The 22,186-nt window shown below is 52.1% G+C and overlaps 41 non-coding genes and 50 pseudogenes across 41 annotated transcripts; all 91 read right to left on the bottom strand.

Annotated features, from left to right (window-relative positions):
* Positions 1 to 64: 64 nt before the first annotated feature.
* Positions 65 to 173, bottom strand: LOC143948486 (5S ribosomal RNA; annotated as a pseudogene).
* Positions 174 to 282: 109 nt separating this feature from the next.
* LOC143943657 (5S ribosomal RNA) lies at positions 283 to 401 on the bottom strand (annotated as a pseudogene).
* A 109-nt stretch (positions 402 to 510) lies between these two features.
* Positions 511 to 629, bottom strand: LOC143948337 (5S ribosomal RNA). Its single transcript, XR_013265387.1, has one exon. It is a non-coding gene; the product is annotated as a 5S ribosomal RNA (ribosomal RNA).
* A 109-nt stretch (positions 630 to 738) lies between these two features.
* LOC143948227 (5S ribosomal RNA) lies at positions 739 to 857 on the bottom strand. The gene has a single exon (XR_013265377.1). It is a non-coding gene; the product is annotated as a 5S ribosomal RNA (ribosomal RNA).
* A 109-nt stretch (positions 858 to 966) lies between these two features.
* On the bottom strand, positions 967 to 1,085 carry LOC143950240 (5S ribosomal RNA). The gene has a single exon (XR_013265661.1). It is a non-coding gene; the product is annotated as a 5S ribosomal RNA (ribosomal RNA).
* Positions 1,086 to 1,194: 109 nt separating this feature from the next.
* Positions 1,195 to 1,303, bottom strand: LOC143947982 (5S ribosomal RNA; annotated as a pseudogene).
* Positions 1,304 to 1,412: 109 nt separating this feature from the next.
* LOC143951192 (5S ribosomal RNA) lies at positions 1,413 to 1,531 on the bottom strand. Its single transcript, XR_013266487.1, has one exon. It is a non-coding gene; the product is annotated as a 5S ribosomal RNA (ribosomal RNA).
* Positions 1,532 to 1,640: 109 nt separating this feature from the next.
* LOC143947312 (5S ribosomal RNA) lies at positions 1,641 to 1,759 on the bottom strand (annotated as a pseudogene).
* A 109-nt stretch (positions 1,760 to 1,868) lies between these two features.
* LOC143952999 (5S ribosomal RNA) lies at positions 1,869 to 1,987 on the bottom strand. The gene has a single exon (XR_013268121.1). It is a non-coding gene; the product is annotated as a 5S ribosomal RNA (ribosomal RNA).
* Positions 1,988 to 2,096: 109 nt separating this feature from the next.
* Positions 2,097 to 2,215, bottom strand: LOC143945626 (5S ribosomal RNA; annotated as a pseudogene).
* Positions 2,216 to 2,324: 109 nt separating this feature from the next.
* LOC143946455 (5S ribosomal RNA) lies at positions 2,325 to 2,443 on the bottom strand (annotated as a pseudogene).
* Positions 2,444 to 2,552: 109 nt separating this feature from the next.
* LOC143951865 (5S ribosomal RNA) lies at positions 2,553 to 2,671 on the bottom strand. Its single transcript, XR_013267097.1, has one exon. It is a non-coding gene; the product is annotated as a 5S ribosomal RNA (ribosomal RNA).
* Positions 2,672 to 2,780: 109 nt separating this feature from the next.
* Positions 2,781 to 2,899, bottom strand: LOC143947739 (5S ribosomal RNA; annotated as a pseudogene).
* Positions 2,900 to 3,008: 109 nt separating this feature from the next.
* On the bottom strand, positions 3,009 to 3,127 carry LOC143950900 (5S ribosomal RNA). The gene has a single exon (XR_013266222.1). It is a non-coding gene; the product is annotated as a 5S ribosomal RNA (ribosomal RNA).
* A 109-nt stretch (positions 3,128 to 3,236) lies between these two features.
* Positions 3,237 to 3,355, bottom strand: LOC143953105 (5S ribosomal RNA). The gene has a single exon (XR_013268218.1). It is a non-coding gene; the product is annotated as a 5S ribosomal RNA (ribosomal RNA).
* A 109-nt stretch (positions 3,356 to 3,464) lies between these two features.
* Positions 3,465 to 3,583, bottom strand: LOC143954785 (5S ribosomal RNA). Its single transcript, XR_013269741.1, has one exon. It is a non-coding gene; the product is annotated as a 5S ribosomal RNA (ribosomal RNA).
* Positions 3,584 to 3,707: 124 nt separating this feature from the next.
* LOC143945262 (5S ribosomal RNA) lies at positions 3,708 to 3,826 on the bottom strand (annotated as a pseudogene).
* Positions 3,827 to 3,950: 124 nt separating this feature from the next.
* Positions 3,951 to 4,069, bottom strand: LOC143953057 (5S ribosomal RNA). Its single transcript, XR_013268174.1, has one exon. It is a non-coding gene; the product is annotated as a 5S ribosomal RNA (ribosomal RNA).
* Positions 4,070 to 4,178: 109 nt separating this feature from the next.
* Positions 4,179 to 4,297, bottom strand: LOC143951966 (5S ribosomal RNA). The gene has a single exon (XR_013267189.1). It is a non-coding gene; the product is annotated as a 5S ribosomal RNA (ribosomal RNA).
* A 108-nt stretch (positions 4,298 to 4,405) lies between these two features.
* LOC143945627 (5S ribosomal RNA) lies at positions 4,406 to 4,524 on the bottom strand (annotated as a pseudogene).
* A 109-nt stretch (positions 4,525 to 4,633) lies between these two features.
* Positions 4,634 to 4,752, bottom strand: LOC143953274 (5S ribosomal RNA). Its single transcript, XR_013268371.1, has one exon. It is a non-coding gene; the product is annotated as a 5S ribosomal RNA (ribosomal RNA).
* Positions 4,753 to 4,861: 109 nt separating this feature from the next.
* On the bottom strand, positions 4,862 to 4,980 carry LOC143948783 (5S ribosomal RNA; annotated as a pseudogene).
* A 109-nt stretch (positions 4,981 to 5,089) lies between these two features.
* On the bottom strand, positions 5,090 to 5,208 carry LOC143953775 (5S ribosomal RNA). Its single transcript, XR_013268826.1, has one exon. It is a non-coding gene; the product is annotated as a 5S ribosomal RNA (ribosomal RNA).
* Positions 5,209 to 5,317: 109 nt separating this feature from the next.
* On the bottom strand, positions 5,318 to 5,436 carry LOC143951967 (5S ribosomal RNA). The gene has a single exon (XR_013267190.1). It is a non-coding gene; the product is annotated as a 5S ribosomal RNA (ribosomal RNA).
* Positions 5,437 to 5,545: 109 nt separating this feature from the next.
* Positions 5,546 to 5,664, bottom strand: LOC143944392 (5S ribosomal RNA; annotated as a pseudogene).
* A 109-nt stretch (positions 5,665 to 5,773) lies between these two features.
* On the bottom strand, positions 5,774 to 5,892 carry LOC143954237 (5S ribosomal RNA). The gene has a single exon (XR_013269247.1). It is a non-coding gene; the product is annotated as a 5S ribosomal RNA (ribosomal RNA).
* A 109-nt stretch (positions 5,893 to 6,001) lies between these two features.
* LOC143949588 (5S ribosomal RNA) lies at positions 6,002 to 6,120 on the bottom strand. Its single transcript, XR_013265501.1, has one exon. It is a non-coding gene; the product is annotated as a 5S ribosomal RNA (ribosomal RNA).
* Positions 6,121 to 6,229: 109 nt separating this feature from the next.
* LOC143953717 (5S ribosomal RNA) lies at positions 6,230 to 6,348 on the bottom strand. Its single transcript, XR_013268773.1, has one exon. It is a non-coding gene; the product is annotated as a 5S ribosomal RNA (ribosomal RNA).
* Positions 6,349 to 6,532: 184 nt separating this feature from the next.
* LOC143945419 (5S ribosomal RNA) lies at positions 6,533 to 6,651 on the bottom strand (annotated as a pseudogene).
* Positions 6,652 to 6,805: 154 nt separating this feature from the next.
* On the bottom strand, positions 6,806 to 6,914 carry LOC143948728 (5S ribosomal RNA; annotated as a pseudogene).
* Positions 6,915 to 7,023: 109 nt separating this feature from the next.
* On the bottom strand, positions 7,024 to 7,142 carry LOC143953001 (5S ribosomal RNA). Its single transcript, XR_013268123.1, has one exon. It is a non-coding gene; the product is annotated as a 5S ribosomal RNA (ribosomal RNA).
* A 109-nt stretch (positions 7,143 to 7,251) lies between these two features.
* On the bottom strand, positions 7,252 to 7,360 carry LOC143946822 (5S ribosomal RNA; annotated as a pseudogene).
* Positions 7,361 to 7,469: 109 nt separating this feature from the next.
* On the bottom strand, positions 7,470 to 7,588 carry LOC143952083 (5S ribosomal RNA). The gene has a single exon (XR_013267294.1). It is a non-coding gene; the product is annotated as a 5S ribosomal RNA (ribosomal RNA).
* A 205-nt stretch (positions 7,589 to 7,793) lies between these two features.
* On the bottom strand, positions 7,794 to 7,912 carry LOC143954238 (5S ribosomal RNA). Its single transcript, XR_013269248.1, has one exon. It is a non-coding gene; the product is annotated as a 5S ribosomal RNA (ribosomal RNA).
* Positions 7,913 to 8,021: 109 nt separating this feature from the next.
* LOC143950735 (5S ribosomal RNA) lies at positions 8,022 to 8,140 on the bottom strand. Its single transcript, XR_013266074.1, has one exon. It is a non-coding gene; the product is annotated as a 5S ribosomal RNA (ribosomal RNA).
* Positions 8,141 to 8,249: 109 nt separating this feature from the next.
* On the bottom strand, positions 8,250 to 8,368 carry LOC143945184 (5S ribosomal RNA; annotated as a pseudogene).
* Positions 8,369 to 8,507: 139 nt separating this feature from the next.
* LOC143946125 (5S ribosomal RNA) lies at positions 8,508 to 8,626 on the bottom strand (annotated as a pseudogene).
* A 154-nt stretch (positions 8,627 to 8,780) lies between these two features.
* LOC143948872 (5S ribosomal RNA) lies at positions 8,781 to 8,889 on the bottom strand (annotated as a pseudogene).
* A 109-nt stretch (positions 8,890 to 8,998) lies between these two features.
* On the bottom strand, positions 8,999 to 9,117 carry LOC143950715 (5S ribosomal RNA). Its single transcript, XR_013266056.1, has one exon. It is a non-coding gene; the product is annotated as a 5S ribosomal RNA (ribosomal RNA).
* A 109-nt stretch (positions 9,118 to 9,226) lies between these two features.
* On the bottom strand, positions 9,227 to 9,335 carry LOC143946823 (5S ribosomal RNA; annotated as a pseudogene).
* A 109-nt stretch (positions 9,336 to 9,444) lies between these two features.
* On the bottom strand, positions 9,445 to 9,553 carry LOC143948061 (5S ribosomal RNA; annotated as a pseudogene).
* A 109-nt stretch (positions 9,554 to 9,662) lies between these two features.
* On the bottom strand, positions 9,663 to 9,781 carry LOC143948561 (5S ribosomal RNA; annotated as a pseudogene).
* Positions 9,782 to 9,890: 109 nt separating this feature from the next.
* LOC143949672 (5S ribosomal RNA) lies at positions 9,891 to 10,009 on the bottom strand (annotated as a pseudogene).
* A 109-nt stretch (positions 10,010 to 10,118) lies between these two features.
* Positions 10,119 to 10,237, bottom strand: LOC143953356 (5S ribosomal RNA). The gene has a single exon (XR_013268446.1). It is a non-coding gene; the product is annotated as a 5S ribosomal RNA (ribosomal RNA).
* A 109-nt stretch (positions 10,238 to 10,346) lies between these two features.
* On the bottom strand, positions 10,347 to 10,465 carry LOC143948644 (5S ribosomal RNA). The gene has a single exon (XR_013265415.1). It is a non-coding gene; the product is annotated as a 5S ribosomal RNA (ribosomal RNA).
* Positions 10,466 to 10,574: 109 nt separating this feature from the next.
* Positions 10,575 to 10,693, bottom strand: LOC143943797 (5S ribosomal RNA; annotated as a pseudogene).
* A 109-nt stretch (positions 10,694 to 10,802) lies between these two features.
* Positions 10,803 to 10,921, bottom strand: LOC143945057 (5S ribosomal RNA; annotated as a pseudogene).
* Positions 10,922 to 11,029: 108 nt separating this feature from the next.
* LOC143946030 (5S ribosomal RNA) lies at positions 11,030 to 11,148 on the bottom strand (annotated as a pseudogene).
* A 109-nt stretch (positions 11,149 to 11,257) lies between these two features.
* Positions 11,258 to 11,376, bottom strand: LOC143946559 (5S ribosomal RNA; annotated as a pseudogene).
* A 109-nt stretch (positions 11,377 to 11,485) lies between these two features.
* Positions 11,486 to 11,604, bottom strand: LOC143944986 (5S ribosomal RNA; annotated as a pseudogene).
* A 109-nt stretch (positions 11,605 to 11,713) lies between these two features.
* On the bottom strand, positions 11,714 to 11,832 carry LOC143946957 (5S ribosomal RNA; annotated as a pseudogene).
* A 109-nt stretch (positions 11,833 to 11,941) lies between these two features.
* On the bottom strand, positions 11,942 to 12,060 carry LOC143946624 (5S ribosomal RNA; annotated as a pseudogene).
* Positions 12,061 to 12,169: 109 nt separating this feature from the next.
* Positions 12,170 to 12,288, bottom strand: LOC143943725 (5S ribosomal RNA). Its single transcript, XR_013264961.1, has one exon. It is a non-coding gene; the product is annotated as a 5S ribosomal RNA (ribosomal RNA).
* A 109-nt stretch (positions 12,289 to 12,397) lies between these two features.
* On the bottom strand, positions 12,398 to 12,516 carry LOC143954049 (5S ribosomal RNA). The gene has a single exon (XR_013269075.1). It is a non-coding gene; the product is annotated as a 5S ribosomal RNA (ribosomal RNA).
* A 109-nt stretch (positions 12,517 to 12,625) lies between these two features.
* On the bottom strand, positions 12,626 to 12,744 carry LOC143943577 (5S ribosomal RNA). The gene has a single exon (XR_013264947.1). It is a non-coding gene; the product is annotated as a 5S ribosomal RNA (ribosomal RNA).
* Positions 12,745 to 12,853: 109 nt separating this feature from the next.
* Positions 12,854 to 12,972, bottom strand: LOC143947460 (5S ribosomal RNA; annotated as a pseudogene).
* Positions 12,973 to 13,081: 109 nt separating this feature from the next.
* On the bottom strand, positions 13,082 to 13,200 carry LOC143945859 (5S ribosomal RNA; annotated as a pseudogene).
* A 109-nt stretch (positions 13,201 to 13,309) lies between these two features.
* Positions 13,310 to 13,428, bottom strand: LOC143945085 (5S ribosomal RNA). Its single transcript, XR_013265086.1, has one exon. It is a non-coding gene; the product is annotated as a 5S ribosomal RNA (ribosomal RNA).
* A 109-nt stretch (positions 13,429 to 13,537) lies between these two features.
* On the bottom strand, positions 13,538 to 13,656 carry LOC143945160 (5S ribosomal RNA; annotated as a pseudogene).
* Positions 13,657 to 13,766: 110 nt separating this feature from the next.
* LOC143945947 (5S ribosomal RNA) lies at positions 13,767 to 13,885 on the bottom strand (annotated as a pseudogene).
* Positions 13,886 to 13,994: 109 nt separating this feature from the next.
* LOC143953011 (5S ribosomal RNA) lies at positions 13,995 to 14,113 on the bottom strand. The gene has a single exon (XR_013268132.1). It is a non-coding gene; the product is annotated as a 5S ribosomal RNA (ribosomal RNA).
* Positions 14,114 to 14,222: 109 nt separating this feature from the next.
* LOC143944945 (5S ribosomal RNA) lies at positions 14,223 to 14,341 on the bottom strand (annotated as a pseudogene).
* A 109-nt stretch (positions 14,342 to 14,450) lies between these two features.
* LOC143946941 (5S ribosomal RNA) lies at positions 14,451 to 14,569 on the bottom strand (annotated as a pseudogene).
* A 109-nt stretch (positions 14,570 to 14,678) lies between these two features.
* LOC143944631 (5S ribosomal RNA) lies at positions 14,679 to 14,797 on the bottom strand (annotated as a pseudogene).
* Positions 14,798 to 14,906: 109 nt separating this feature from the next.
* On the bottom strand, positions 14,907 to 15,025 carry LOC143946855 (5S ribosomal RNA; annotated as a pseudogene).
* A 109-nt stretch (positions 15,026 to 15,134) lies between these two features.
* On the bottom strand, positions 15,135 to 15,253 carry LOC143943461 (5S ribosomal RNA; annotated as a pseudogene).
* A 109-nt stretch (positions 15,254 to 15,362) lies between these two features.
* LOC143947536 (5S ribosomal RNA) lies at positions 15,363 to 15,482 on the bottom strand (annotated as a pseudogene).
* A 326-nt stretch (positions 15,483 to 15,808) lies between these two features.
* On the bottom strand, positions 15,809 to 15,927 carry LOC143951093 (5S ribosomal RNA). The gene has a single exon (XR_013266397.1). It is a non-coding gene; the product is annotated as a 5S ribosomal RNA (ribosomal RNA).
* Positions 15,928 to 16,036: 109 nt separating this feature from the next.
* LOC143951335 (5S ribosomal RNA) lies at positions 16,037 to 16,155 on the bottom strand. Its single transcript, XR_013266617.1, has one exon. It is a non-coding gene; the product is annotated as a 5S ribosomal RNA (ribosomal RNA).
* Positions 16,156 to 16,264: 109 nt separating this feature from the next.
* On the bottom strand, positions 16,265 to 16,383 carry LOC143950389 (5S ribosomal RNA). The gene has a single exon (XR_013265795.1). It is a non-coding gene; the product is annotated as a 5S ribosomal RNA (ribosomal RNA).
* A 109-nt stretch (positions 16,384 to 16,492) lies between these two features.
* LOC143954947 (5S ribosomal RNA) lies at positions 16,493 to 16,611 on the bottom strand (annotated as a pseudogene).
* Positions 16,612 to 16,937: 326 nt separating this feature from the next.
* LOC143953606 (5S ribosomal RNA) lies at positions 16,938 to 17,056 on the bottom strand. The gene has a single exon (XR_013268672.1). It is a non-coding gene; the product is annotated as a 5S ribosomal RNA (ribosomal RNA).
* Positions 17,057 to 17,165: 109 nt separating this feature from the next.
* On the bottom strand, positions 17,166 to 17,284 carry LOC143945180 (5S ribosomal RNA; annotated as a pseudogene).
* A 109-nt stretch (positions 17,285 to 17,393) lies between these two features.
* On the bottom strand, positions 17,394 to 17,512 carry LOC143944726 (5S ribosomal RNA; annotated as a pseudogene).
* A 109-nt stretch (positions 17,513 to 17,621) lies between these two features.
* Positions 17,622 to 17,740, bottom strand: LOC143952139 (5S ribosomal RNA). The gene has a single exon (XR_013267345.1). It is a non-coding gene; the product is annotated as a 5S ribosomal RNA (ribosomal RNA).
* A 109-nt stretch (positions 17,741 to 17,849) lies between these two features.
* On the bottom strand, positions 17,850 to 17,968 carry LOC143954894 (5S ribosomal RNA; annotated as a pseudogene).
* A 109-nt stretch (positions 17,969 to 18,077) lies between these two features.
* LOC143953899 (5S ribosomal RNA) lies at positions 18,078 to 18,196 on the bottom strand. Its single transcript, XR_013268939.1, has one exon. It is a non-coding gene; the product is annotated as a 5S ribosomal RNA (ribosomal RNA).
* Positions 18,197 to 18,305: 109 nt separating this feature from the next.
* LOC143946197 (5S ribosomal RNA) lies at positions 18,306 to 18,424 on the bottom strand (annotated as a pseudogene).
* Positions 18,425 to 18,724: 300 nt separating this feature from the next.
* LOC143945081 (5S ribosomal RNA) lies at positions 18,725 to 18,843 on the bottom strand (annotated as a pseudogene).
* Positions 18,844 to 18,952: 109 nt separating this feature from the next.
* Positions 18,953 to 19,071, bottom strand: LOC143953646 (5S ribosomal RNA). The gene has a single exon (XR_013268708.1). It is a non-coding gene; the product is annotated as a 5S ribosomal RNA (ribosomal RNA).
* A 300-nt stretch (positions 19,072 to 19,371) lies between these two features.
* Positions 19,372 to 19,490, bottom strand: LOC143945976 (5S ribosomal RNA; annotated as a pseudogene).
* Positions 19,491 to 19,600: 110 nt separating this feature from the next.
* On the bottom strand, positions 19,601 to 19,718 carry LOC143947843 (5S ribosomal RNA; annotated as a pseudogene).
* Positions 19,719 to 19,827: 109 nt separating this feature from the next.
* Positions 19,828 to 19,946, bottom strand: LOC143954685 (5S ribosomal RNA). The gene has a single exon (XR_013269649.1). It is a non-coding gene; the product is annotated as a 5S ribosomal RNA (ribosomal RNA).
* Positions 19,947 to 20,056: 110 nt separating this feature from the next.
* On the bottom strand, positions 20,057 to 20,175 carry LOC143953751 (5S ribosomal RNA). Its single transcript, XR_013268804.1, has one exon. It is a non-coding gene; the product is annotated as a 5S ribosomal RNA (ribosomal RNA).
* Positions 20,176 to 20,502: 327 nt separating this feature from the next.
* On the bottom strand, positions 20,503 to 20,621 carry LOC143953588 (5S ribosomal RNA). The gene has a single exon (XR_013268656.1). It is a non-coding gene; the product is annotated as a 5S ribosomal RNA (ribosomal RNA).
* Positions 20,622 to 20,730: 109 nt separating this feature from the next.
* On the bottom strand, positions 20,731 to 20,849 carry LOC143950919 (5S ribosomal RNA). The gene has a single exon (XR_013266240.1). It is a non-coding gene; the product is annotated as a 5S ribosomal RNA (ribosomal RNA).
* Positions 20,850 to 20,958: 109 nt separating this feature from the next.
* On the bottom strand, positions 20,959 to 21,077 carry LOC143951638 (5S ribosomal RNA). The gene has a single exon (XR_013266891.1). It is a non-coding gene; the product is annotated as a 5S ribosomal RNA (ribosomal RNA).
* Positions 21,078 to 21,186: 109 nt separating this feature from the next.
* On the bottom strand, positions 21,187 to 21,305 carry LOC143944448 (5S ribosomal RNA; annotated as a pseudogene).
* A 109-nt stretch (positions 21,306 to 21,414) lies between these two features.
* LOC143945667 (5S ribosomal RNA) lies at positions 21,415 to 21,533 on the bottom strand (annotated as a pseudogene).
* Positions 21,534 to 21,642: 109 nt separating this feature from the next.
* Positions 21,643 to 21,761, bottom strand: LOC143945663 (5S ribosomal RNA; annotated as a pseudogene).
* A 300-nt stretch (positions 21,762 to 22,061) lies between these two features.
* Positions 22,062 to 22,180, bottom strand: LOC143946841 (5S ribosomal RNA; annotated as a pseudogene).
* Positions 22,181 to 22,186: the final 6 nt, after the last annotated feature.

Below are 22,186 nucleotides of genomic sequence, written 5' to 3' on the forward strand. Positions count from 1 at the left end.
TCACCTCGGGCAATCGAGAGGAAAAATACAGCAGGTCGCCAAAGCCAACAACATAATGGAAAAAAGCCTACGGCACCTGGTATTCCCAGGCGGTCTCCCATCCAGGTACTAACCAGGCCTGACCCTGCTTAGCATCCGAGGTCGAGCACATTCAGGGTGATGTGGCCGTAGGCAATTTTGCACCCTACTTACAACTCTCTTGACAAAAGCCAAGGTGGTCACCTCGGGCAATAGAGAGGAAAAATACAGCGGGTCGCCAAAGCCAACAACATAATAGAAAAAAGCCTACGGCACCTGGTATTCCCAGGCAGTCTCCCATCCAGGTACTAACCAGGCACGACCCTGCTTAGCATCCGAGATCAGACAAGATCGAGCGCATTCAGGGTGATGTGGCCATAGGCGATCTTGCACCCTACTTACAACTCTCTTGACACAAGCCAAGGTGGTCACCTCGGGCAATCGAGAGGAAAAATACAGCAGGTCGCCAAAGCCAACAACATAATGGAAAAAAGCCTACGGCACCTGGTATTCCCAGGCGGTCTCCCGTCCAGGTACTAACCAGGCCCGACCCTGCTTAGCATCCGAGATCAGATGAGATCGAGCGCATTCAGGGTGATGTGGCCGTAGGCAATCTTACTCCTTACTTACAACTCTCTTGACAAAAGCCAAGGTGGTCACCTCGGGCAATCGAGAGGAAAAATACAGCAGGTCGCCAAAGCCAACAACATAATGGAAAAAAGCCTACGGCACCTGGTATTCCCAGGCGGTCTCCCATCCTGGTACTAACCAGGCCCGACCCTGCTTAGCATCCGAGATCAGACGAGATCAAGCGCATTCAGGGTGATGTGGCCGTAGGCAATCTTGCACTTTACTTACAACTCTCTTGACAAAAGCCAAGGTGGTCACCTCGGGCAATCGAGAGGAAAAATACAGCAGGTCGCCAAAGCCAACAACATAATGGAAAAAAGCCTACGGCACCTGGTATTCCCAGGAGGTCTCCCGTCCAGGTACTAACCAGGCCCGACCCTGCTTAGCATCCGAGATCAGACGAGATCGAGCGCATTCAGGGTGATGTGGCCGTAGGCGATCTTGCGCCCTACTTACAACTCTCTTGACAAAAGCCAAGGTGGTCACCTCGGGCAATCGAGAGGAAAAATACAGCAGGTCGCCAAAGCCAACAACATAATGGAAAAAAGCCTACGGCACCTGGTATTCCCAGGCGGTCTCCCATCCAGGTACTAACCAGGCCCGACCCTGCTTAGCATCCGAGATCGAGCGTATTCAGGGGGATGTGGCCGTAGGAGATCTTGCATCCTTCTTACAACTCTCTTGACAAAAGCCAAGGTGGTCACCTCGGGCAATCGAGAGGAAAAATACAGCAGGTCGCCAAAGCCAACAACATAATGGAAAAAAGCCTACGGCACCTGGTATTCCCAGGCGGTCTCCCATCCAGGTACTAATCAGGCCTGACCCTGCTTAGCATCCGAGATCAGATGAGATCGAGCGCATTCAGGGTGATGTGGCCGTAGGCAACCTTGCACCCTACTTACAACTCTCTTGACAAAAGCCAAGGTGGTCACCTCGGGCAATCGAGAAGAAAAATACAGCAGGTCGCCAAAGCCAACAACATAATGGAAAAAAGCCTACGGCACCTGATATTCCCAGGTGGTCTCCCACCCAGGTACTAACCAGGCCCGACCCTGCTTAGCATCTGAGATAAGACTAGATCGAGCGCATTCAGGGTGATGTGGCCGTAGGCGATCTTGCACCCTACTTCCAACTCTCTTGACAAAAGCCAAGGTGGTCACCTCGGGCAATCGAGAAGAATAATACAGCAGGTCGCCAAAGCCAACAACATAATGGAAAAAAGCCTACGGCACCTGGTATTCCCAGGCGGTCTCCCATCCAGGTACTAACCAGGCCCGACCCTGCTTAGCATCCGAGATCAGACGAGATCGAGCGCATTCAGGGTGATGTGGCCGTAGGCGATCTTGCCCCCTACTTACAACTCTCTTGACAAAAGCCAAGGTGGTCACCTCGGGCAATCGAGAGGAAAAATACTGCAGGTCGCCAAAGCCAACAATATAATGGAAAAAAGCCTATGGCACGTGGTATTCCCAGGCGGTCTCCCATCCAGGTACTAACCAGGCCCGACCCTGCTTAGCATCCGAGATCAGACGAGATCGAGCGCATTCAGGGTGATGCGGCCGCAGGCGATCTTGCACCCTACTTACAACTCTCTTGACAAAAGCCAAGGTGATCACCTCGGGCAATCGAGAGGAAAAATACAGCAGGTCGCCAAAGCCAACAACATAATGGAAAAAAGCCTACGGCACCTGTTATTCCCAGGCGGTCTCCAATCCAGGTACTAACCAGGCCCGACCCTGCTTAGCATCCGAGATCAGACGAGATCGAGCGCATTCAGGGTGATGAGGCTGTAGGCGATCTTGCACCCTACTTACAACTCTCTTGACAAAAGCCAAGGTGGTCACCTCGGGCAATCGAGAGGAAAAATACAGCAGGTCGCCAAAGCCAATAACATAATGGAAAAAAGCCTACGGCATCTGGTATTCCCAGGCGGTCTCCCATCCAGGTACTAACCAGGCCCGACCCTGCTTAGCATCCGAGATCAGACGAGATCGAGCGCATTCAGGGTGATGTGGCCGTAGGCGATCTTGCACCCTACTTACAACTCTCTTGAAAAAAGCCAAGGTGGTCACCTCGGGCAATCGAGAGGAAAAATACAGCAGGTCGCCAAAGCCAACAACATAATGGAAAAAAGCCAACGGCACCTGGTTTTCCCAGGCAGTCTCCCATACAGGTACTAACCAGGCCCGACCCTGCTTAGCATCTGAGATCAGACGAGATCGTTCGCATTCAGGGTGATGTGGCCGTAGGCGATCTTGCACCCTACTTACAACTCTCTTGACAAAAGCCAAGGTGGTCAACTCGGGCAATCGAGAGGAAAAATACAGCAGGTCGCCAAAGCCAACAACATAATGGAAAAAAGCCTACGGCACCTGGTATTCCCAGGCGGTCTCCCATCCAGGTACTAACCAGGCCCGACCCTGCTTATCATCCGAGATCAGACGAGATCGAGCGCATTCAGGGTGATATGGCCGTAGGCGATCTTGCACCCTACTTACAACTCTCTTGACAAAAGCCAAGGTGGTCACCTCGGGCAATCGAGAGGAAAAATACAGCAGGTCGCCAAAGCCAACAACATAATGGAAAAAAGCCTACGGCACCTGGCATTCCCAGGCGGTCTCCCATTCAGGTACTAACCAGGCCCGACCCTGCTTAGCATCCGAAATCAGACGAGATCGAGCGCATTCAGGGTGATGTGGCCGTAGGCGATCTTGCACTCTACTTACAACTCTCTTGACAAAAGCCAAGGTGGTCACCTCGGGCAATCGAGAGGAAAAATACAGCAGGTCGCCAAAGCCAACAACATAATGGAAAAAAGCCTACGGCACCTGGTATTCCCAGGCGGTATCCCATCCAGGTACTAACCAGGCCCGTCCCTGCTTAGCATCCGAGATCAGACGAAATCGAGCGCATTCAGGGTGATGTGGCCGTAGGTGATGTGGCTGTAGGTGATCTTGCACCCTACTTACAACTCTCTTGACAAAAGCCAAGGTGGTCACCTCGGGCAATCGAGAGGAAAAATACAGCAGGTCGCCAAAGCCAACAACATAATGGAAAAAAGCCTACGGGACCTGGTATTCCCAGGCGGTCTCCCATCCAGGTACTAACCAGGCGCGACCCTGCTTAGCATCCGAGATCAGACGAAATCGAGCGCATTCAGGGTGATGTGGCCGTAGGTAATGTGGCCGTAGGTGATCTTGCAACCTACTTACAACTCTCTTGACAAAAGCCAAGGTGGTCACCTCGGGCAATCGAGAGGAAAAATACAGCAGGTCGCCAAAGCCAACAACATAATGGAAAAAAGCCTATGGCACCTGGTATTCCCAGGCGGTCTTCCATCCAGGTACTAACCAGGCCCGACCCTGCTTAGCATCCGAGATCAGACGAGATCGAGCGCATTCAGGGTGATGTGGCCGTAGGCGATCTTGCACCCTACTTACAACTCTCTTGACAAAAGCCAAGGTGGTCACCTCGGGCAATGGAGAGGAAAAATACAGCAGGTCGCCAAAGCCAACAACATAATGGAAAAAAGCCTACGGCACCTGGTATTCCCAGGCGGTCTCCCATCCAGGTACTAACCAGGCCCGACCCTGCTTAGCATCCGAGATCAGACGAGATTGAGCGCATTCAGGGTGATGTGGCCGTAGGCGATCTTGCACCCTACTTACAACTTTCTTGACAAAAGCCAAGGTGGTCACCTCGGCAATCGAGAGGAAAAATACTGCAGGTCGCCAAAGCCAACAATATAATGGAAAAAAGCCTATGGCACGTGGTATTCCCAGGCGGTCTCCCATCCAGGTACTAACCAGGCCCGACCCTGCTTAGCATCCGAGATCAGACGAGATCGAGCGCATTCAGGGTGATGCGGCCGCAGGCGATCTTGCACCCTACTTACAACTCTCTTGACAAAAGCCAAGGTGATCACCTCGGGCAATCGAGAGGAAAAATACAGCAGGTCGCCAAAGCCAACAACATAGTGGAAAAAAGCCTACGGCACCTGGTATTCCCAGGTGGTCTCCCATCCAGGTACTAACCAGGCCCGACCCTGCTTAGCATCCGAGATCAGACGAGATCGAGAGCATTCAGGGTGATGAGGCTGTAGGCGATCTTGCACCCTACTTACAACTCTCTTGACAAAAGCCAAGGTGATCACCTCGGGCAATCGAGAGGAAAAATACAGCAGGTCGCCAAAGCCAACAACATAATGGAAAAAAGCCTACGGCACCTGTTATTCCCAGGCGGTCTCCAATCCAGGTACTAACCAGGCCCGACCCTGCTTAGCATCCGAGATCAGACGAGCTCGAGAGCATTCAGGGTGATGAGGCTGTAGGGGATCTTGAACCCTACTTGCAACTCTCTTGACAAAAGCCAAGGTGGTCACCTCGGGCAATCGAGAGGAAAAATACAGCAGGTCGCCAAAGCCAACAACATAATGGAAAAAAGCCTATGGCACCTGGTATTCCCAGGCGGTCTCCCATCCAGGTACTAACCAGGCCCGACCCTGCTTAGCATCCGAGATCAGACGAGATCAAGCGCATTTAGGGTGATGTGGCCATAGGCGATCTTGCACCCTACTTACAACTCTCTTGACAAAAGCCAAGGTGGTCACCTCGGGCAATGGAGAGGAAAAATACAGCAGGTCGCCAAAGCCAACAACATAATGGAAAAAAGCCTACGGCACCTGGTATTCCCAGGCGGTCTCCCATCCAGGTACTAACCAGGCCCGACCCTGCTTAGCATCCGAGATCAGACGAGATTGAGCGCATTCAGGGTGATGTGGCCGTAGGCGATCTTGCACCCTACTTACAACTTTCTTGACAAAAGCCAAGGTGGTCACCTCGGGCAATCGAGAGGAAAAATACTGCAGGTCGCCAAAGCCAACAATATAATGGAAAAAAGCCTATGGCACGTGGTATTCCCAGGCGGTCTCCCATCCAGGTACTAACCAGGCCCGACCCTGCTTAGCATCCGAGATCAGACGAGATCGAGCGCACTCAGGGTGATGTGGCCGTAGGCAATCTTGCACTCTACTTACAACTCTCTTGACAAAAGCCAAGGTGGTCACCTCGGGCAATCGAGAGGAAAAATACAGCAGGTCGCCAAAGCCAACAACATAATGGAAAAAAGCCTACGGCACCTGGTATTCCCAGGCGGTCTCCCATTCAGGTACTAACCAGGCCCGACCCTGCTTAGCATCCAAAATCAGACGAGATCGAGCGCATTCAGGGTGATGTGGCCGTAGGCGATCTTGCACCCTACTTACAACTCTCTTGAGAAAAGCCAAGGTCGTCACCTCGGGCAATGGAGAATATAAATACGGCAGGTCGCCAAAGCCAACAACATAATGGAAAAAAGCCTACGGCACCTGGTATTCCCAGGCGGTCTCCCATCCAGGTACTAACCAGGCCCGACCCTGCTTAGCATCCGAGATCAGACGAGATCGAGCGCACTCAGGGTGATGTGGCCGTAGGCGATATTGCACTCTACTTACAACTCTCTTGACAAAAGCCAAGGTGGTCACCTCGGGCAATCGAGAGGAAAAATACAGCAGGTCGCCAAAGCCAACAACATAATGGAAAAAAGCCTACGGCACCTGGTATTCCCAGGCGGTATCCCATCCAGGTACTAACCAGGCCCGACCCTGCTTAGCATCCGAGATCAGACGAAATCGAGCGCATTCAGGGTGATGTGGCCGTAGGTGATGAGGCCGTAGGTGATGAGGCCGTAGGTGATGAGGCCGTAGGTGATGAGGCCGTAGGTGATGTGGCCGTAGGTGATCTTGCACCCTACTTACAACTCTCTTGACAAAAGCCAAGGTGGTCACCTCGGGCAATCGAGAGGAAAAATACAGCAGGTCGCCAAAGCCAACAACATAATGGAAAAAAGCCGACGGCACATGGTATTCCCAGGCGGTCTCCCATCCAGGTACTAACCAGGCCCGACCCTGCTTAGCATCCGAGATCAGACGAAATCGAGCGCATTCAGGGTGATGTGGCCGTAGGTGATGTGGCCATAGGTGATGTGGCCATAGGTGATGTGGCCATAGGTGATCTTGCACCCTACTTACAACTCTCTTGACAAAAGCCAAGGTGGTCACCTCGGGCAATCGAGAGGAAAAATACAGCAGGTCGCCAAAGTCAACAACATAATGGAAAAAAGCCTACGGCACCTGGTAATCCCAGGCGGTCTCCCATCCAGGTACTAACCAGGCCCGACCCTGCTTAGCATCCAAGATCGAGCGCATTCAGGGTGATGTGGCCGTAGGCGGTCTTGCACCCTACTTACAACTCTCTTGACAAAAGCCAAGGTGGTCACCTCGGGCAATCGAGAGGAAAAATACAGCAGGTCGCCAAAGCCAACAACATAATGGAAAAAAGCCTACGGCACCTGGTATTCCCAGGCGGTCTCCCATCCAGGTACTAACCAGGCCCGACCCTGCTTCCCATCCGAAATCAGATGAGATCGAGCGCATTCAGGGTGATGTGGCCGTAGGCGATTTTGCACCCTACTTACAACTCTCTTGACAAAAGCCAAGGTGGTCACCTCAGGCAATCGAGAGTCAAAATACAGCAGGTCGCCAAAGCCAACAACATAATGGAAAAAAGCCTACAGCACCTGGAATTCCCAGGCGGTCTCCCATCCAGGTACTAACCAGGCCCGACCCTGCTTAGCATCCGAGATCAGGCGCATTCAGGGTGATGTGGCCGTAGGCTATCTTGCACCCTACTTACAACTCTCTTGACAAAAGCCAAGGTGGTCACCTCAGGCAATCGATAGGAAAAATACAGCAGGTCGCCAAAGCCAACAACATAATGGAAAAAAGCCTACGGCACCTGGTATTCCCAGGCGGTCTCCCATCCAGGTACTAACCAGGCCAGACCCTGCTTAGCATCCGAGATCAGACGAGATCGAGCGCATTCAGGGTGATGTGGCCGTAGGCTATCTTGCACCCTACTTACAACTCTCTTGACAAAAGCCAATGTGGTCACCTCGGGCAATCGAGAGGAAAAATACAGCAGGTCGCCAAAGCCAACAACATAATGGAAAAAAGCCTACGGCACCTGGTATTCCCAGGCGGTCTCCCATTCAGGTACTAACCAGGAAAAATACAGCAGGTCGCCAAAGCCAACAACATAATGGAAAAAAGCCTACGGCACCTGGTATTCCCAGGCGGTCTCCCATTCAGGTACTAACCAGGCCCGACCCTGCTTAGCATCCAAAATCAGACGAGATCGAGCGCATTCAGGGTGATGTGGCCGTAGGCGATCTTGCACCCTACTTACAACTCTCTTGAGAAAAGCCAAGGTCGTCACCTCGGGCAATGGAGAATAAAAATACAGCAGGTCGCCAAAGCCAACAACATAATGGAAAAAAGCCTACGGCACCTGGTATTCCCAGGCGGTCTCCCATCCAGGTACTAACCAGGCCCGACCCTGCTTAGCATCCGAGATCAAACGAGATCGAGCGCACTCAGGGTGATGTGGCCGTAGGCGATATTGCACTCTACTTACAACTCTCTTGACAAAAGCCAAGGTGGTCACCTCGGGCAATCGAGAGGAAAAATACAGCAGGTCGCCAAAGCCAACAACATAATGGAAAAAAGCCTACGGCACCTGGTATTCCCAGGCGGTATCCCATCCAGGTACTAACCAGGCCCGACCCTGCTTAGCATCCGAGATCAGACGAAATCGAGCGCATTCAGGGTGATGTGGCCTTAGGTGATGAGGCCGTAGGTGATGTGGCCGTAGGTGATCTTGCACCCTACTTACAACTCTCTTGACAAAAGCCAAGGTGGTCACCTCGGGCAATCGAGAGGAAAAATACAGCAGGTCGCCAAAGCCAACAACATAATGGAAAAAAGCCGACGGCACATGGTATTCCCAGGCGGTCTCCCATCCAGGTACTAACCAGGCCCGACCCTGCTTAGCATCCGAGATCAGACGAAATCGAGCGCATTCAGGGTGATGTGGCCATAGGTGATGTGGCCATAGGTGATGTGGCCATAGGTGATGTGGCCATAGGTGATCTTGCACCCTACTTACAACTCTCTTGACAAAAGCCAAGGTGGTCACCTCGGGCAATCGAGAGGAAAAATACAGCAGGTCGCCAAAGTCAACAACATAATGGAAAAAAGCCTACAGCACCTGGTAATCCCAGGCGGTCTCCCATCCAGGTACTAACCAGGCCCGACCCTGCTTAGCATCCAAGATCGAGCGCATTCAGGGTGATGTGGCCGTAGGCGGTCTTGCACCCTACTTACAACTCTCTTGACAAAAGCCAAGGTGGTCACCTCGGGCAATCGAGAGGAAAAATACAGCAGGTCGCCAAAGCCAACAACATAATGGAAAAAAGCCTACGGCACCTGGTATTCCCAGGCGGTCTCCCATCCAGGTACTAACCAGGCCCGACCCTGCTTCCCATCCGAGATCAGATGAGATCGAGCGCATTCAGGGTGATGTGGCCGTAGGCGATTTTGCACCCTACTTACAACTCTCTTGACAAAAGCCAAGGTGGTCACCTCAGGCAATCGAGAGTCAAAATACAGCAGGTCGCCAAAGCCAACAACATAATGGAAAAAAGCCTACAGCACCTGGAATTCCCAGGCGGTCTCCCATCCAGGTACTAACCAGGCCCGACCCTGCTTAGCATCCGAGATCAGGCGCATTCAGGGTGATGTGGCCGTAGGCTATCTTGCACCCTACTTACAACTCTCTTGACAAAAGCCAAGGTGGTCACCTCAGGCAATCGATAGGAAAAATACAGCAGGTCGCCAAAGCCAACAACATAATGGAAAAAAGCCTACGGCACCTGGTATTCCCAGGCGGTCTCCCATCCAGGTACTAACCAGGCCAGACCCTGCTTAGCATCCGAGATCGAGCGCATTCAGGGTGATGTGGCCGTAGGCTATCTTGCACCCTACTTACAACTCTCTTGACAAAAGCCAATGTGGTCACCTCGGGCAATCGAGAGGAAAAATACAGCAGGTCGCCAAAGCCAACAACATAATGGAAAAAAGCCTACGGCATGTGGTATTGCCAGGCGGTCTACCATCCAGGTACTAACCAGGCCCGACCCTACTTAGCATCCGAGATCAGACGAGATCGAGCGCATTAAGGGTGATGTGGCCGTAGGCGATCTTGCCCCCTACTTACAACTCTCTTGACAAAAGCCAATGTGGTCACCTCGGGCAATCGAGAGGAAAAATACAGCAGGTCGCCAAAGCCAACAACATAATGGAAAAAAGCCTACGGCATGTGGTATTGCCAGGCGGTCTACCATCCAGGTACTAACCAGGCCCGACCCTGCTTATTATCCGAGATCAGACGAGATCGAGCGCATTCGGGGTGATGTGGCCGTAGGCAATCTTGCACCCTACTTACAACTCTCTTGACTAAAGCCAAGGTGGTCACCTCGGGCAATCGAGAGGAAAAATACAGCAGGTCGCCAAAGCCAACAACATAATGGAAAAAAGCCTACGGCACCTGGTATTCCCAGGCGGTCTCCCATCCAGGTACTAACCAGGCCCGACCCTGCTTAGCATCCGAGATCAGACAAGATCGAGCGCATCCAGGGTGATGTGGCCGTCGGCGATCTTGCACCCTACTTACAACTCTCTTGACAAAAGCCAAGGTGGTCACCTCGGGCAATCGAGAGGAAGAATACAGCAGGTCGCCAAAGCCAACAACATAATGGAAAAAAACCTACGGCACCTGGTATTCCCAGGCGGTCTCCCATCCAGGTACTAACCAGGCCCGACCCTGCTTAGCATCCGAGATCAGACGAGATCGAGTGCATTCAGGGTGATGTGGCCGTAAGCAATCTTGCACCCTACTTACAACTCTCTTGACAAAAGCCAAGGTGGTCACCTCGGGCAATCGAGAGGAAAAATACAGCAGGTCGCCAAAGCCAACAACATAATGGAAAAAAGCCTACGGCACCTGGTTTTCCAAGGCGGTCTCCCATCCAGGTACTAACCAGGCGCGACCCTGCTTAGCATCCGAGATCAGACGAGATCAAGCGCATTCAGGATGATGTGGCCGTAGGCGATCTTACACCCTACTTACAACTCTCTTGACAAAAGCCAAGGTGGTCACCTCGGGCAATCGAGAGGAAAAATACAGCAGGTCGCCAAAGCCAACAACATAATGGAAAAAAGCCTACGGCACCTGGTATTCCCAGGCGGTCTCCCATCCAGGTACTAACCAGGCCCGACCCTGCTTAGCATCTGAGATCAGTCGAGATCGAGCACATTCAGGGTGATGTGGCCGTAGGTGATTTTGCACCCTACTTATAACTCTCTTGATAAAAGCCAAGGTGGTCACCTCGTGCAATCGAGAGGAAAAATACAGCAGGTCGCCAAAGCCAACCACATAATGGAAAAAACCTACGGCACCTTGTATTCCCAGGCGGTCTCCCATCCAGGTACTAACCAGGCCTGACCCTGCTTAGCATCCGAGATCAGACGAGATCGAGCGCATTCAGGGTGATGCGGCCGTAGGCAATTTTGCACCCTACTTACAACTCTCTTGACAAAAGCCAAGGTGGTCACCTCTGGCAATCGAGAGGAAAAATACAGCAGGTCGCCAAAGCCAACAACATAATGGAAAAAAGCCTACGGCACCTGGTATTCCTAGAAGGTCTCCCATCCAGGTACTAACCAGGCCCGACCCTGCTTAGCATCTGAGACCAAACGAGATTGAGCGCATTCAGGGTGATGTGGCCGTAGGCGATCTTGCACCCTACTTACAACTCTCTTGACAAAAGCCAAGGTGGTCACCTCGGGCAATCAAGAGGAAAAATACAGCAGGTCGCCAAAGCCAACAACATAATGGAAAAAAGCATACGGCACCTGGTATTCCCAGGCGGTCTCCCATCCAGGTACTAACCAGGCCCGACCCTGCTTAGCATCCGAGATCAGACGAGATCAAGCGCATTCAGGGTGATGTGGCTGTAGGTGATCTTGCACCCTACTTACAACTCTCTTGACAAAAGCCAAGGTGGTCACCTCGGGCAATCGAGAGGAAAAATACAGCAGGTCGCCAAAGCCAACAACATAATGTAAAAAAGCCTACGGCACCTGGTATTCCCAGGCGGTCTCCCATCCAGGTACTAACCAGACCCGACCCTGCGTAGCATCAGAGATCAGACGAGATCGAGCGCATTCAGGGTGATGTGGCTGTAGGCAATCTTGCACCCTACTTACAACTCTCTTGACAAAAGCCAAGGTGGTCACCTCGGGCAATCGAGAGGAAAAATACAGCAGGTCGCCAAAGCCAACAACATAATGGAAAAAAGCCTATGGCATCTGGTATTCCCAGGCGGTCTCCCATCCAGGTACTAACCAGGCCCGACCCTGCTTGGCATCCGAGATCAGACGAGATTGAGAGCATTCAGGGTGATGTGGCCGTAGGCGATCTTGCACACTACTTACAACTCTCTTGACAAAAGCCAAGGTGGTCACCTCGGGCAATCGAGAGGAAAAATACAGCAGGTCGCCAAAGCCAACAACATAATGGAAAAAAGCCTACGGCACCTGGTATTCCCAGGCGGTCTCCCACCCAGGTACTAACCAGGCACGACCCTGCTTAGCATCCGAGATCAGACGAGATCGAGTGCATTCAGGGTGATGTGGCCGTAGGCGATCTTGCATCCTACTTACAACTCTCTTGACAAAAGCCAAGGTGGTCACCTCGGGCAATCGAGAGGAAAAATACAGCAGGTCGCCAAAGCCAACAACATAATGGAAAAAAGCCTACGGCACCTGGTATTCCCAGGCGGTCTCCCATCCAGGTACTAACTAGGCCCGACCCTGCTTAGCATCTGAGATCAGACGAGATCGAGCGCATTCAGGGTGATGTGGCCGTAGGCGATCTTGCACGCTACTTACAACTCTCTTGACAAAAGCCAAGGTGGTCACCTCGGGCAATCGAGAGGAAAAATACAGCAGGTCACCAAAGCCAACAACATAATGGAAAAAAGCCTACGGCACCTGGTATTCCCAGGCGGTCTCCCATCCAGGTACTATCCAGGCCCGACCCTGCTTAGCATCCGAGATCAGACGAGATCGAGCGCATTCAGGGTGATGTGGCCGTAGGCAATCTTGCATCCTACTTACAACTCTCTTGACAAAAGCCAAGGTGGTCACCTCGGGGAATGGAGAGGAAAAATACAGCAGGTCGCCAAAGCCAATAACATAATGGAAAAAAGCCTACGGCACCTGATATTCCCAGGCGGTCTCCCATCCAGGTACTAACTAGGCCCGACCCTGCTTAGCATCTGAGATCAGACGAGATTGAGCGCATTCTGGGTGATGTGGCCGTAGGCGATCTTGCACCCTACTTACAACTCTCTTGACAAAAGCCAAGGTGGTCACCTCGGGCAATCGAGAGGAAAAATACAGCAGGTCGCCAAAGCCAACAACATAATGGAAAAAAGCCTACGGCACCTGGTATTCCCAGGTGGTCTCCCATCCAGGTACTAACTAGGTCCGACCCTGCTTAGCATCTGAGATCAGACGAGATCGAGCGCATTCAGGGTGATGTGGCTGTAGGCGATCTTGCACCCTACTTACAACTCTCTTGACAAAAGCCAAGGTGGTCACCTCGGGCAATCGAGAGGAAAAATACAGCAGGTCACCAAAGCCAACAACATAATAGAAAAAAGCCTACGGCACCTGGTATTCCCAGGCGGTCTCCCATCCAGGTACTAACCAGGCCCGACCCTGCTTAGCATCCGAGATCAGACGAGATCGAGTGCATTCAGGGTGATGTGGCCGTAGGTGATCTTGCATCCTACTTACAACTCTCTTGACAAAAGCCAAGGTGGTCACCTCGGGGAATCGAGAGGAAAAATACAGCAGGTCGCCAAAGCCAACAACATAATGGAAAAAAGCCTACGGCACCTGGTATTCCCAGGTGGTCTCCCATCCAGGTACTAACCAGGCCTGGCCCTGCTTGGCATCTGAGATCAGATGAGATCGAGTGCATTCAGGGTGATGTGGCTGTAGGCAATCCTGCACCCTACTTACAACTCTCTTGACAAAAGCCAAGGTGGTCACCTCGGGCAATCGAAAAGGAAAAATACAGCAGGTCGCCAAAGCCAACAACATAATGGAAAAAAGCCTACGGCACCTGGTATTCCCAGGCGGTCTCCCATCCAGGTACTAACCAGGCCCGACCCTGCTTGGCATCCGAGATCAGACGAGATTGAGAGCATTCAGGGTGATGTGGCTGTAGGTGATCTTGCACACTACTTACAACTCTCTTGACAAAAGCCAAGGTGGTCACCTCGGGCAATCGAGAGGAAAAATACAGCAGGTCGCCAAAGCCAACAACATAATGGAAAAAAGCCTACGGCACCTGGTATTCCCAGGCGGTCTCCCATCCAGGTACTAACCAGGCCCGACCCTGCTTAGCATCCGAGATCAGACGAGATCGAGCGCATTCAGGGTGATGTGGCCGTAGGCAATCTTGCATCCTACTTACAACTCTCTTGACAAAAGCCAAGGTGGTCACCTCGGGCAATGGAGAGGAAAAATACAGCAGATCGCCAAAGCCAACAACATAATGGAAAAAAGCCTACGACACCTGGTATTCCCAGGCGGTCTCCCATCCAGGTACTAACCAGGCCCGACCCTGCTTAGCATCCGAGATCAGACGAGATCAAGCGCATTCAGGGTGACGTGGCCATTAGCGATCAGGCACCCTACTTACAACTCTCTTGACAAAAGCCAAGGTGGTCACCTCGGGCAATCGAGAGGAAAAATACAGCAGGTCGCCAAAGCCAACAACATAATGAAAAAAAGACTATGGCACCTAGTATTCCCAGGCGGTCTCCCATCCAGGTACTAACCAGGCCCGACCCTGCTTCGCATCCGAGATCAGATGAAATCAAGCACATTCAGGGTGATGTGGCCGTAGGCGATCTTGCACCCTACTTACAACTCTCTTGACAAAAGCCAAGGTGGTCACCTCGGGCAATCCAGAGGAAAAATACAGCAGGTCGCCAAAGCCAACAACATAATGGAAAAAAGCCTACTGCATCTGGTATTCCCAGGCGGTCTCCCATCCAGGTACTAACCAGGCCCGACCCTGCTTAGCATCCGAGATCAGACGAGATCGAGCGCATTCAGGATGATGTGGCCGTAGGCGATCTTGCACCCTACTTACAACTCTCTTGACAAAAGCCAAGGTGGTCACCTCGGGCAATCGAGAAGAAAAATACAGCAGGTCGCCAAAGCCAACAACATAATGGAAAAAAGCCTATGGCACCTGGTATTCCCAGGCGGTCTCCCATCCAGGTACTAACCAGGCCCGACCCTGCTTAGCATCCGAGATAAGACAAGATCGAGCGCATTAAGGGTGATGTGGCCGTAGGCGATCTTGCACCCTACTTACAACTCTCTTGACAAAAGCCAAGGTGGTCACCTCGGGCAATAGAGAGGAAAAATACAGCAGGTCGCCAAAGCCAACAACATAATGGAAAAACGGCTACGGCACCTGGTATTCCCAGGTGGTCTCCCATCCAGGTACTAACCAGGCCCAACCCTGCTTAGCATCCAATATCAGATGAGATCGAGCGCTTTCAGGGTGATGTGGCCGTAGGCGATGTGGCACCCTACTTACAACTCTCTTGACAAAAGCCAAGGTGGTCACCTCGGGCAATCGAGAGGAAAAATACAGCAGGTCGCCAAAGCCGTCAACATAATGGAAAAAAGCCTACGGCACCTGGTATTCCCAGGCGGTCTCCCATCCAGGCACATAACCAGGCCTGACCCTGCTTAGCATCCGAGATCAGACGAGATCGAGCGCATTCAGGGTGATGTAGCCATAGGTGATCTTGCACCCTACTTACAACTCTCTTGACAAAAGCCAAGGTGGTCACCTCGGGCAATCGAGAGAAAAAATACAGCAGGTCGCCAAAGCCAACAACATAATGGAAAAAAGCCTACGGCACCTGGTATTCCCAGGCGGTCTCCCATCCAGGCCCGACCCTGCTTAGCATCCAAGATCAGACGAGATCGAGCCCATTCAGGGTGATGTGGCCGTAAGCGATCTTGCAACCTACTTACAACTCTCTTGACAACAGCCAAGGTGGTCACCTCGGGCAATCGAGAGGAAAAATACAGCAGGTCGCCAAAGCCAACAACATAATGGAAAAAAGCCTACGGCACATGGTATTCCCAGGCGGTCTCCCATCCAGGTACTAACCAGGCCCGACCCTGCTTAGCATCCGAGATCAGACGAGATCGAGTGCTTTCAGGGTGATGTAGCCGTAGGCTATCTGGCACCCTACTTACAACTCTCTTGACAAAAGCCAAGGTGGTCACCTTGGGCAATCGAGAGGAAAAATACAGCAGGTCGCCAAAGCCAACAACATAATGGAAAAAAGCCTACGGCACCTGGTATTCCCAGGCGGTCTCCCATGCAGGTACTAACCAGGCCCGACCCTGCTTAGCATCCGAGATCAGACGAGATCGAGCGCATTCAGGGTGATGTGGCCATAGGCGATATTACACTCTACTTACAACTCTCTTGACAAAAGCCAAGGTGGTCATCTCGGGCAATCGAGAGGAAAAATACAGCAGGTCGCCAAAGCCAACAACATAATGGAAAAAAGCCTACGGCACCTGGTATTCCCAGGCGGTCTCCCATGCAGGTACTAACCAGGCCCGACCCTGCTTAGCATCCGAGATCAGACGAGATCGAGCGCATTCAGGGTGATGTGGCCGTAGGCGATCTTGCACCCTACTTGCAACTCTCTTGACAAAAGCCAAGGTGGTCACCTCGGGCAATCGAGAGGAAAAATACAGCAGGTGGTCAAAGCCAACAACATAATGGAAAAAAGCCTACAGCTCCTGGTATTCCCAGGCGGTCTCCCATCCAGCTACTAACCAGGCCCGACCCTGCTTTGCATCCGAGATCAGACGAGATCGAGCGCATTCAGGGTGATGTGGCTGTAGGCGATCTTGCACCCTACTTACAACTCTCTTGACAAAAGCCAAGGTGGTCACCTCTTGCAATCGAGAGATAAAATACAGCAGGTCGCCAAAGCCAACAACATAATGGAAAAAAGCCTACGGCACCTGGTATTCCCAGGCGGTCTCCCATCCAGGCCTGACCCTGCTTAGCATCCGAGATCAGACGAGATCGAGCGCATTCAGGGTGATGTGGCCGTAGACAATCTTGAACCCTACTTACAACTCTCTTGACAAAAGCCAAGGTGGTCACCTCGGGCAATCGAGAGGAAAAATACAGCAGGTCGCCAAAGCCAACAACATAATGGAAAAAAGCCTACGGCACCTGGTATTCCCAGGCGGTCTCCCATCCAGGTACTAACCAGGCCCGACCCTGCTTAGCATCCGAGATCAGACAAGATCGAGCGCATTCATGGTGATGTGGCCGTAGGCAATCTTGCACCCTACTTACAACTCTCTTGACAAAAGCCAAGGTGGTCACCTCGGGCAATCGAGAGGAAAAATACAGCAGGTTGCCAAAGCCAACAACATAATGGAAAAAAGCCTACGGCACCTGGTATTCCCAGGCGGTCTCCCATCCAGGTACTAACCAGGCGCGACCCTGCTTAGCATCCGAGATCAGACGAGATCGAGCACATTCATGGTGATGTGGGCGTAGGCGATCTTGCACCCTACTTACAACTCTCTTGACCAAAGCCAAGGTGGTCACCTCGGGCAATCGAGAGGAAAAATACAGCAGGTCGCCAAAGCCAACAACATAATGGAAAAAAGCCTACGGCACCTGATATTCCCAGGCGGTCTCCCATCCAGGTACTAACCAGGCCCGACCCTGCTTAGCATCTGAGATCAGACGAGATCGAGCGCATTCTGGGTGATGTGGCCGTTGGCGATCTTGCACCCTACTTACAACTCTCTTGACAAAAGCCAAGGTGGTCACCTCGGGCAATCGAGAGGAAAAATACAGCAGGTCGCCAAAGCCAACAACATAATGGAAAAAAGCCTACGGCACCTGGTATTCCCAGGCGGTCTCCCATCCAGGTACTAACCAGGCCCGACCCTGCTTAGCATCCAAGATCAGACGAGATCGAGCACATTCAGGGTGATGTGGCCGTAGGCGATCTTACACCCTACTTACAACTCTCTTGACAAAAGCCAAGGTGGTCACCTCAGGCAATCGAGAGGAAAAATACAGCAGGTCGCCAAAACCAACAACATGATGGAAAAAAGCCTACGACACCTGGTATTCCCAGGCGGTCTCCCATCCAGGTACTAACCAGGCCCGACCCTGCTTTGCATCCGAGATCAGACGAGATCGGGCGCATTCAGGGTGATGTGGCTGTAGGTGATCTTGCACCCTACTTACAACTCTCTTGACAAAAGCCAAGGTGGTCACTTCTTGCAATCGAGAGGAAAAATACAGCAGGTCGCCAAAGCCAACAACATAATGGAAAAAAGCCTACGGCACCTGGTATTCCCAGGCGGTCTCCCATCCAGGTACTAACCAGGCCCGACCCTGCTTAGCATCCGAGACCAGACGAGATCGAGCCCATCCAGGGTGATGTGGCCGTAGGCGATCTTGCCCCCTACTTACAACTCTCTTGACAAAAGCCAAGGTGGTCACCTCTTGCAATCGAGAGGAAAAATACAGCAGGTCGCCAAAGCCAACAACATAATGGAAAAAAGCCTACGGCTCCTGGTATTCCCAGGCGGTCTCCCATCCAGGTACTAACCAGGCCCAACCCTGCTTAGCATCTGAGATCAGACTAGATTGAGCGCTTTCAGGGTGATGTGGCCGTAGGCAATCTTGCACCCTACTTACAACTCTCTTGACAAAAGCCAAGGTGGTCACCTCGGGCAATCGAGAGGAAAAATAAAGCAGGTCGCCAAAGCCCACAACATAATGGAAAATAGCCTATGGCACCGGGTATTCCCAGGCTTAGCATCCGAGATCAGACGAGATCCAGCGCATTCAGGGTGATGTGGCCGTAGGCTATCTTGCACCCTACTTACAACTCTCTTGACAAAAGCCAAGGTGGTCACCTCGGGCAATCGAGAGGAAAAATACAGCAGGTCGCCAAAGCCAACAACATAATGGAAAAAAGCCTACGGCACCTGGTATTCCCAGGCGGTCTCCCATCCAGGTACTAACCAGGCCAGACCCTGCTTAGCATCCGAGATCAAACGAGATCGTGCGCATTCAGGGTGATGTGGCTGTAGGCGATCTTGCACCCTACTTACAACTCTCTTTACAAAAGCCAAGGTGGTCACCTCGGGCAATCTAGAGGAAAAATACAGCAGGTCGCCAAAGCCAACAACATAATGGAAAAAAGCCTACGGCACCTGGTATTCCCAGGCGGTCTCCCATCCAGGTACTAACCAGGCCCAACCCTGCTTAGCATCTGAGATCAGACGAGATTGAGCGCTTTCAGGGTGATGTGGCCGTAGGCAATCTTGCACCCTACTTACAACTCTCTTGACAAAAGCCAAGGTGGTCACCTCGGGCAATCGAGAGGAAAAATAAAGCAGGTCGCCAAAGCCCACAACATAATGGAAAATAGCCTATGGCACCGGGTATTCCCAGGCTTAGCATCCGAGATCAGACGAGATCGAGCGCATTCAGGGTGATGTGGCAGTAGTCGATCTTGCACCCTACTTACAACTCTCTTGACAAAAGCCAAGGTGGTCACCTCGGGCAATCGAAAGGAAAAATACAGCAGGTCGCCAAAGCCAACAACATAATGGAAAAAAGCCTACGGCACCTGGTATTCCCAGGCGGTCTCCCATCCAGGTATTAACCAGGCCCGACCCTGCTTAGCATCCGACGTCAGACGAGATCGAGCGCATTCAGGGTGATGTGGCTGTAGGCGATCTTGCACCCTACTTACAACTCTCTTGACAAAAGCCAAGGTGGTCACCTCGGGCAAACGAGAGGAAAAATACAGCAGGTCGCCAAAGCCAACAACATAATGGAAAAAAAACCTACGGCACCTGGTATTCCCAGGTGGTCTCCCATCCAGGTACTAACCAGCCCGTCCCTGCTTAGCATCCAAGATCAGACGAGATCGAGCGCATTCAGGATGATGGGGCCGTAGGCGATCTTGCACCCTACTTACAACTCTCTTGACAAAAGCCAAGGTGGTCACCTCGGGCAATCGAGAGGAAAAATACAGCAGGTCGCCAAAGCCAACAACATAATGGAAAAAAGCCTACGGCACCTGGTATTCCCAGGCGGTCTCCCATCCAGGTACTAACCAGGCCCGACCCTGGTTAGCATCCGAGATCAGATGAAATCTAGCGCATTCAGGGTGATGTGGCCGTAGGCGATCTTGCACCCTACTTACAACTCTCTTGACAAAAGCCAAGGTGGTCACCTCGGGCAATCGAGAGGAAAAATACAGCAGGTCGCCAAAGCCAACAACATTAATGGAAAAAAGCCTACGGCACCTGGCATTCCCAGGTGGTCTCCCATCCAGGTACTTACCAGGCCCGACCCTGCTTAGCATCCGAGATCAGACGAGATTGAGCGCATTCAGGGTGATGTGGCCGTAGGCGATCTTGCACCCTACTTACAACTCTCTTGACAAAAGCCAAGGTGGTCACCTCAGGCAATGGAGAGGAAAAATACAGCAGGTCGCCAAAGCCAACAACATAATGGAAAAAAGCCTACGGCACCTGGTATTCCCAGGCGGCCTCACATCCAGGTACCAACCAGGCCCGACCCTGCTTTGCATACGAGAACGAGCGCATTCAGGGTAATGTGGCCGTAGGCGATCTTGCACCCTATTTACAACTCTCTTGACAAAAGCCAAGCTGGTCACCTCGGGCAATCGAGAGGAAAAATACAGCAGGTCGCCAAAGCCAACAACATAATGGAAAAAAGCCTACGGCACCCGGTATTCCCAGGCGGTCTCCCATCCAGGTACTAACCAGGCCCGACCCTGCTAAGCATCCGAGATCAGACGAGATCGAGCGCATTCAGGGTGATGTGGCCGTAGACAATCTTGAACCCTACTTACAACTCTCTTGACAAAAGCCAAGGTGGTCACCTCGGGCAATCGAGAGGAAAAATACAGCAGGTCGCCAAAGCCAACAACATAATGGAAAAAAGCCTACGGCACCTGGTATTCCCAGGCGGTCTCCCATCCAGGTACTAACCAGGCCCGACCCTGCTTAGCATCCGAGATCAGACGAGATCGAGCGCATTCATGGTGATGTGGCCGTAGGCAATCTTGCACCCTACTTACAACTCTCTTGACAAAAGCCAAGGTGGTCACCTCGGGCAATCGAGAGGAAAAATACAGCAGGTCGCCAAAGCCAACAACATAATGGAAAAAAGCCTACGGCACCTGGTATTCCCAGGCGGTCTCCCATCCAGGTACTAACCAGGCGCGACCCTGCTTAGCATCCGAGATCAGACGAGATCGAGCACATTCAGGGTGATGTGGCCGTAGGCGATCTTACACCCTACTTACAACTCTCTTGACAAAAGCCAAGGTGGTCACCTCAGGCAATCGAGAGGAAAAATACAGCAGGTCGCCAAAACCAACAACATGATGGAAAAAAGCCTACGACACCTGGTATTCCCAGGCGGTCTCCCATCCAGGTACTAACCAGGCCCGACCCTGCTTTGCATCCGAGATCAGACGAGATCGGGCACATTCAGGGTGATGTGGCTGTAGGTGATCTTGCACCCTACTTACAACTCTCTTGACAAAAGCCAAGGTGGTCACTTCTTGCAATCGAGAGGAAAAATACAGCAGGTCGCCAAAGCCAACAACATAATGGAAAAAAGCCTACGGCACCTGGTATTCCCAGGCGGTCTCCCATCCAGGTACTAACCAGGCCCGACCCTGCTTAGCATCCGAGACCAGACAAGATCGAGCCCATTCAGGATGATGTGGCCGTAGGCGATCTTGCCCCCTACTTACAACTCTCTTGACAAAAGCCAAGGTGGTCACCTCTTGCAATCGAGAGGAAAAATACAGCAGGTCGCCAAAGCCAACAACATAATGGAAAAAAGCCTACGGCACCTGGTATTCCCAGGCGGTCTCCCATCCAGGTACTAACCAGGCCCCACCCTGCTTAGCATCTGAGATCAGACTAGATTGAGCGCTTTCAGGGTGATGTGGCCGTAGGCAATCTTGCACCCTACTTACAACTCTCTTGACAAAAGCCAAGGTGGTCACCTCGGGCAATCGAGAGGAAAAATAAAGCAGGTCGCCAAAGCCCACAACATAATGGAAAATAGCCTATGGCACCGGGTATTCCCAGGCTTAGCATCCGAGATCAGACGAGATCCAGCGCATTCAGGGTGATGTGGCCGTAGGCTATCTTGCACCCTACTTACAACTCTCTTGACAAAAGCCAAGGTGGTCACCTCGGGCAATCGAGAGGAAAAATACAGCAGGTCGCCAAAGCCAACAACATAATGGAAAAAAGCCTACGGCACCTGGTATTCCCAGGCGGTCTCCCATCCAGGTACTAACCAGGCCAGACCCTGCTTAGCATCCGAGATCAACCGAGATCGAGCGCATTCAGGGTGATGTGGCTGTAAGCGATCTT

The sequence above is a fragment of the Lithobates pipiens genome, unplaced genomic scaffold (assembly GCF_037356315.1).
Source record: "Lithobates pipiens isolate NorthernLeopardFrog02 unplaced genomic scaffold, aLitPip1_a1.2 Scaffold_30, whole genome shotgun sequence".
Taxonomy (NCBI): Eukaryota; Metazoa; Chordata; class Amphibia; order Anura; family Ranidae; genus Lithobates; species Lithobates pipiens.